Source organism: Mus pahari, chromosome 5, assembly GCF_900095145.1.
Source record: "Mus pahari chromosome 5, PAHARI_EIJ_v1.1, whole genome shotgun sequence".
NCBI lineage: Eukaryota > Metazoa > Chordata > Mammalia > Rodentia > Muridae > Mus > Mus pahari.
In genome coordinates, this window is record NC_034594.1 from 56,333,727 (window position 1) to 56,341,265 (window position 7,539).

Below are 7,539 nucleotides of genomic sequence, written 5' to 3' on the forward strand. Positions count from 1 at the left end.
CATTGTCTATGCTTCTGACCTAAACGAAAGACGACCCAGACCAATCACACTGAAAAAATCCTGCACACATAGATCCAATGATCAAAGAAATCCAAATAAAAATAGAAACCCTATAACCTTCTATAAAACATGCAAATGTTTATTACAATGCTTTCAAATGTACTCCCAAAACAAAATTATGAGCAAAAAAAAAAAAAAAGAACTACTTTTCTCAATGTTCCAGAAAGCACCAAGACTGAAGTTGCTAAAATTTATATTCTCTCTTCTTTGTTTTATGATATCAACTGTACAGATAAAAGGCAGACTAGACATTTAGGTCAAATATATGCACTTTTTTAAAAAAAAATAGTAAATAATGGTAGTTGCTTCTTTTGTATTTTATTATAATAAAATCTTTTGTTTCATTGATCTCGTTCAGGAAGGTTTTAACCTATTTTGCAAAACCCTCTCAAACATTCAGCACTTTGTGAAGAAAACTTGGTAGGAACAGTTGTCACTGTTTCTAACCCCATCAGATATATGATTCTCTATGGAAATTATTATGATATCTCGATGGCAATATCATTCCACACAAAGGGTAGGACTTCATCTCCTGTGCTTCTATCCCCACCTCAATGGAAACCTGGAAGTACAATGTGCCCAAATATCTCAGTGAACACAGAAAACCAACATACTTTCCTAAAATTTCAAGAAAGAACTTAGCAATGTCATTGTCAAAGTTCAGGATCCTAGGAAAAAGGAGAATGCTAATACCTAGCATTTTGATGTAACTTTGTATTTGTCATGTTAAAAGTAAAAATGCAAATTGCTAAAGAAGGAAGACGAAGAGCTAAAGCAATGTACTTGACATATATACCTGTAAGAATTGTTTAACTTGAAAAAAGTAAAAGATTTTAATAATTTAAAAATACTAGAACAGCTGGAATCACAGAGCCAATGAAAAGGTTACTTCTCCATCCGTTTGTCACTTGCTTGGCTGATAGGAGAAGCAAAAAGACCAGGACTCTGACTATACAGATTGTGACGTTTGTAAGAAGGGACCATATCAGACTATTATTTTAAAATATACTCACCTAAATTAAAAGCCTTTTAAGCTTTTATTTGGTACTAGATTCCAAGCCTGGATACTATATATTCTTGTTCTTTATAGCTACTGAAGTGCCCAACCATGATAAAAGGCTTCCTTTATTTTTAATCTACTATTTTCATAATGAGAGCAATGGATAACTGACTCAATAAGGTCAGAAAATAAATAAATCAAGCACTTGATTCATGTGTTTCTAAAGGAATACAACAAACTCTTGATCAAACAACACTATCAGTTTTTCCTCGCCTTTTTCATTCATGTCCTTGCTTAAAGCAAAAGGCTCAGCCAGCGCCAATTTTCTGCTTTTCATAAAAGGCATTACATGTTATGTAAGAATGTGCTAAGAAAGGAATTAAAAGCAGATTAATACGTTTGTGAATTGAACAAAATGGATACAGATATTTCTGAACTACTCAAGAGAGAGAAGGTTCTTCCTGTTTTACTGAATTATTTTCCTTTTTAATTGCCACAGATACCTGTATTCTGACAGTACCACTGAGTGTCCCACTGAAGTCCCCACCCATACATTCATGAAATACAAAAAAAAAAAAAAAAAAAAAAAAAAAAAAAAAAAATGGTCCAAGAAAAAGACCTGGGTTTCCATCCTGTGATGCTCCTGGAGATTCACTGGTGTGTGACCATAGTGATCCATTTGATGTTTCTGCTTTGCACCAGCCAAGCAATGGCCTCATGGTAGAAACTTCTATCCTGTCATTTCTCCTAACGACTAAAATCTACACAAATCCCATCTCTCCCCATCTCCAAAGAAGCAAACTGCCCTTCTTCTTTGTCTGCATTTGTGAATCATGTGTCAGCATTTCTTACATTAACTGACTATAATGCATATAATTTTGTTAGAGACTGACTAAAACATAAAATCAAATCAATTAAGAATGTATAATATTCTACTGTAGGAAATAGCATCTTCTAAGAACAAATGTCTTTAGATTACCATAAATAAATCATTGAGGATTCTTGTGCATAGATCTTTAACCATATCTCTCATTTTTCTCTAGGTTAGAACTTAGGAAAATTGTTTCTCTCAGATCAAGGGGTGATAAAATCATACTTACATAATTATAATTTCTCGTCTTCCAAGAAGTGAAGCACCCACCGCATATGGCCATTGCCTTGTGCATTGCTCCTATAAAATAGCTATTTACATCCTCTGCCTATTTTTCAGTTGTCTTAAGTTTTTGCCGTCTCATTAAATTGCATGTATAATTTGTAATTTAAAAAGTGGTTTGGAGAAAGGCAGTTAACAAATGTGTCATCAGCATCATTTACTTATTTCTGTAAACCTTCCCACTGAAAGCCCTTCTTAAAGCATCTAAAAATTTCCATTAATGTGCTGGGTAGAGAATCAGACAAGACGCCTCAATTACCCAAAGGCAGTGTTGGGCTGCCACCTAGTATTTATGTGTGGAACTGCCTGCATTATGCATTGAAAGCTTTCTTATATTTATGACATATGGAATTCGGCAAACATAAGAATGTCACCTTATGTACCAAAGCATTGACATAAGCTCAAAGCTAATATCAATGAATGCAAGAGCCAGGGTTCCCACCCACTCACAGCAAGGTATATTTAACACTTGTTCACCTTCACTGAATAAAAGAATGATAGACTGAGCACCATGAAAGCCTGGGTCCTTATGAACCTACCTCCATGTGCCCAGGACTTGGTTTCTGTAATCTAAGGAGTCACAAAGGGACACTGTCCTGTCACTCATGTCCCGCCCCTTGCCCCAGATGATGCATGGCAATGGTGCCCTGCATTTTGTCCTGGGACCACTATACTTGTGTCAGGACAATGGGTTTTCCTCCTAGCACTGTGCCTTCTTGTCACTTTTCTCTCCTCCACACACGAAGATGCAATCCTCGCCTTGGTGGAAAGGCTTGGCCACCAACCCTCAAAACTGTGGTCCAACAGAGAACCTTGGTGGAAGAAGGGTTGCAGAGTGATCGAAACTGATGACAGTGACAATTGCCAGTGTCTCCCCATCACACAGCATCTGCCCATACAGACAAGGACTACTCCCAGTACCTCTTCATCCTCCCAGTGTTTCCCCAGGCCCTTCTAGCTCTTACATGACCTTCCTCATAAATTTCCCCCAAATTCAGCCCATTGTTGCTCACTTTTTCCCATATCTTGCCCTAAAGAGAATTACATATATACTCCTTTAAGACTCTTGGGGCTTTTGACAGAATTTCTCTACCTCAACACAATCCCACATGAGGTAAAAACAAAAACTTCCCCCCTTTCTGTTAGACATTGATCCTGCTTGTCCTTTCCTTACTATCCACATGGGGCTCATTCAGGAGTGATAGGATTATGGCAGTCTGATTTCTTTGATCCTTTATTGTCTAAGTCTAGATCTTCTCTGCTATACAGTACCAGCATCTTCTTCTGTATATGCCCTGACCGGACAGTGTGCTGGTAAGCTTGGTGTGGCTGAGTCTACATAACAGACAAGTCTCATCTTGAGCATGAACCTCACTGATGAAGTTCTGACACCTACTTGGGTATTCTAGACCCCTCACTGTGATCCAGAGCTGCCTCTTAATGCTTCCTTCCTACCCTGCCCCACCAGGAAGCCTGGGCTCTGCCTATCCTTTTATCTGGGTCCTCAGAACTTGTTCTATAAAGCCACGCCTTCTGGGCAGGGTGAAGAAGGGCATGCATGCTGTCTGAGGTTTGGGATTTTTTTTTCTTAATGCAAATCTTTCAGCCCATTTCATATATTAAATCAGAATCTGTCTTAATAAGATCCTGGGAAATTCACACATGCTTTAAAGTCGGGAAATACTGAACGCATACCTGCTCCACATTCCCTTCTCTGCCCTTGCACCTATTCATTCCCTTAAATACAATTTGCAAACTAAATTGGTTTTGTTTATTTTCTCATTTTCTTTGTATTGCTCCTTCATCACGCTGGAGAGTGAGCTTTGGGACAGCAAAGATCTTGGCATACAGTGTCACGTTTCTCAGGAGGTACCTAGTCACTCCTTCGTTGCTCATTGCATTGAGTTCTGAATCCATTTCCTCTTGTTCCTCTTTGGTGTGCCACAGCCCCATCCTTCTTGCATTCTCTCCTTTCTGGATCTTGTTCATTCATCCAATCACAACTTTTTTAAACAACAACTTTTTCTTAACGTTTCAATCACACTGTACCTCTGCCCTCCAGGAAGCTATAGGATCCACTCAGATAACTAGTCACAGTATCCCTCAAAGATTCCCCCGCCCGGGAGAGCATGAATGCAATCTCCCACTACCACCAAGTTATTCCGTCATGTAGTTTCCCACATTTGAGGAAGTTTCAGGGGTCGGCACATCTCGATTGCAATGGATAAGCCTTGCCCTGGGAAAATCATCTTCTTGATCATGATAACTTCTCTGCCAGGTAAGGCTTCATTTGTCTATCTATCTATCTATCTATCTATCTATCTATCTATCTATCTATCTATCTATCTATCTATCTACCTATCTATCTATCTACCTCCTACCTATCTATTTCCTATCTATCTATCTATCTATCTATCTATCTATCTATCTATCTACCTCCTACCTATCTATTTCCTATCTATCTATCTATCTATCTATCTATCTATCTATCTATCTACCTATCTATCTACCTATCTACCTATCTCCCATCTATCTATCTATCTATTATCTATCTATCTATTATCTATCTACCTATCTATCTACCTATCTACCTATCTCTCATCTATCTATCTATCTATCTATCTATCTATCTATCTATCTATCTATCTATCTATACTTCTGTATTAATCAGGGTTCTCTAGAGTCACAGAACTTATGGGTAGTCTCAATAAAGTAAAGGAACTTATTGATGACTTACAGTCTGTAGTCCAACTCCCAACAATGGTCAGTAGCAACTGTGAATGGAAGTCCAAGGGTCTAGCAGTTGCTCAGTACCACACAGCAAGCAGGTGAAGGAAAAAGAGGGAGCCTTCCTTCTTCCAATGTCTTTATATAGTCTCCAGCACAAGGTGTAGCCCAGATTAAAGGTATGTGCCACAACACCTTTAATCCCAGATGACCTTGAACTTGAAGATTTCCCTGTCTTAAACTTCTGGAGTCCATAGCCACTAGACCTCAAGATCTCCATACCAAGATTCAGATCAGAAACTTCTATCTCCCAACCTCTAGATTAGGGTCACTGGTAAGCCTTCCAATTCTGGATTGTAGTTCATTCCAGATATAGTCAAGTTGACAACCAGGAATAACCACTACACCATCCATCCATCTATTCAGCCATCTATCTACCTACCTACCTACCTACCTATCTACCTACCTATTTCCCATCTATCAATCTATCTATCTATCTTTCTATCTCCCACCTATCTATCTATCCATCCATCCATCTATTCAGCTATCTATCTATCTATCTATCTATCTATCTATCTATCTATCTATCTATCTATCTATCTATGAATCTATCTGTTTGGTTAGTTTTCTAAGACAGAGTTTCCCTGTACAACCCTGGCTCTCCTGGAACTAGCTCTGTAGACCAGGCTGTCCTCAAACTTAGGGATCCATAAGCTATCTCAAAGGATTTTTTGTGTGACTATCTTGTCTCTCCAGTCAAAATGCAAAATTCATGAAGGCGGCATCTGGAATTTTTCTATTTCCCAGAGTTTTAGGCTGGCTGGTGCATTCATTCTTTAGAAAAGAAACAACCTACTCCCCCTCAGCCCCCAATCACAGAAAAAGACAACACGTTTGAATTTTTGAAACTACATTTTTTTGGGCAAAATCATTCTATCATTCATCTTTCAAATGAATGGGATCAGAGGGTATCATAGTAAGCCAGAATGTGATTCCCTGTTGTAATTGGATAATTACTTCTTCCCAGTTTATAAATGTAAAGGTTTTCTCTATTTGGTCTCATGTAAGTGTGTGGGTACTTCATTCTGGATGTCACCCACAAGACAGGAAAGAGGGTGGGAATCCGTAGCAGAGTTGGATAATTAGCACAGGGTGTTTTTATTCTAAGGACTGGACATTTTCTAAGCTGGTACAGTGTTGATGCCCATGGCTTTGTGTAATTCTTCAACGTGGCTCTCACAGGAAGCCAAAATATGCTTTCCTGTTGCGATGGAATAATTTTGTGCTTATAAAACATTCCGTTAGAAAGGACTAAGCAGGAGGTCCTGACTTCCGCTTTGATTTAGCATAGAGCTGATTTGAACAGTGATGTGCTAGGACACCCCTATTTTAGGGAACCCTGACTTTTTTCATGTCAGTTTGAGCTGGAAATCCTAGGCATGAGTGTCTCCATCCCTGGCCATTTTCACATTCACTATTTGTTGCACACATACCAAGCGGGCTGCTTAGTCAATCCATCCATCTTGATAAAATGCCTAGAAACACCCTGAAGAAATACACAAAGTGATAGGCGCCAGCTTAGAAAATGTCCAGTCCTTAGAATAAACATGCCTTGTGCGAATTACCCAACTCTATTACTGATTCTCACCCTCTTTCCTGGCTGGCGGGTGACATTCAGAATGAAATAGCCACATGCTTACATGGGACCAAATAGAGAAAACCTTTACATTTATAAACTTGGAAAATGTTGTCATGAATATTCAGTAAAATATTTCTAAAATTGAGATGCAGCATGAACAAGAATCCTCCAGGACACACAGGTGGCAGGTGAGAGTGGCACAAAACAAAACAAATATTCAGGAAACAAGCACAGTCACTTGATCCTCATTTCCTATGGGTTTGATGTATAGCACAGGTGTGGACATTTCCACTCCTTACTAAGTTCACCCTGCAATGTGAAGAAAGACAAGCAGTGGACTGTTTTATCTGGACCTTAAACTTAAACTTGAAAAGGAAAACCGAGTCAGTCACCCAAAGAACTGAATATCTTCCCTTCTGCCTTTCCCCCATCCCAGGTCTCTGGCACATCCTAGAGATGTCCCCCACCCCCGACAACAAGCCCCCGCCAATTTCCCTTCTCTCTCCACTGCTCTGCCTATTCCTGATCCCCCTGCCTGTTCCACTCTCCATCTCCTCCTCCATCCAGTTCCCTCCCTCCCTCCATCTATCCATCCATCCATCTCCAATGTCTATTTTATTTCCTCTTCAGATTAAAATTCACTTGTTATTTGGACCTCCTGGTTGTTTTCTTTGCATCTGTAGATTGTAGCTTGGTTATCTTGTATATTATGGCTATTATATGTTTATAAGTAAGTACATGCTATGTATGCCCTTTGGGGTCTGGGTTACCTCATACATAAGTGACCCTAAAAAGTCCACCAGAGAACTCCTAAACCTGATAAACAGCTTCANTGCAGTAGCTGGATATAAAATTAACTCAAGCAAATCAGTGGCCTTCCTCTACACGAAGGACAGACGGCATGAGAAAGAAATTAGGGAAACAAAACCCTTCACAATAGTCACAAAAATATAAAATACC

The 7,539-nt window shown here is 39.1% G+C and overlaps 1 non-coding gene across 1 annotated transcript; it reads right to left on the reverse strand.

The window, feature by feature from the left end:
• Window positions 1-4,333: 4,333 nt before the first annotated feature.
• On the reverse strand, window positions 4,334-4,499 carry LOC115064145. The gene has a single exon (XR_003844000.1). It is a non-coding gene; the product is annotated as a U1 spliceosomal RNA (small nuclear RNA).
• Window positions 4,500-7,539: the final 3,040 nt, after the last annotated feature.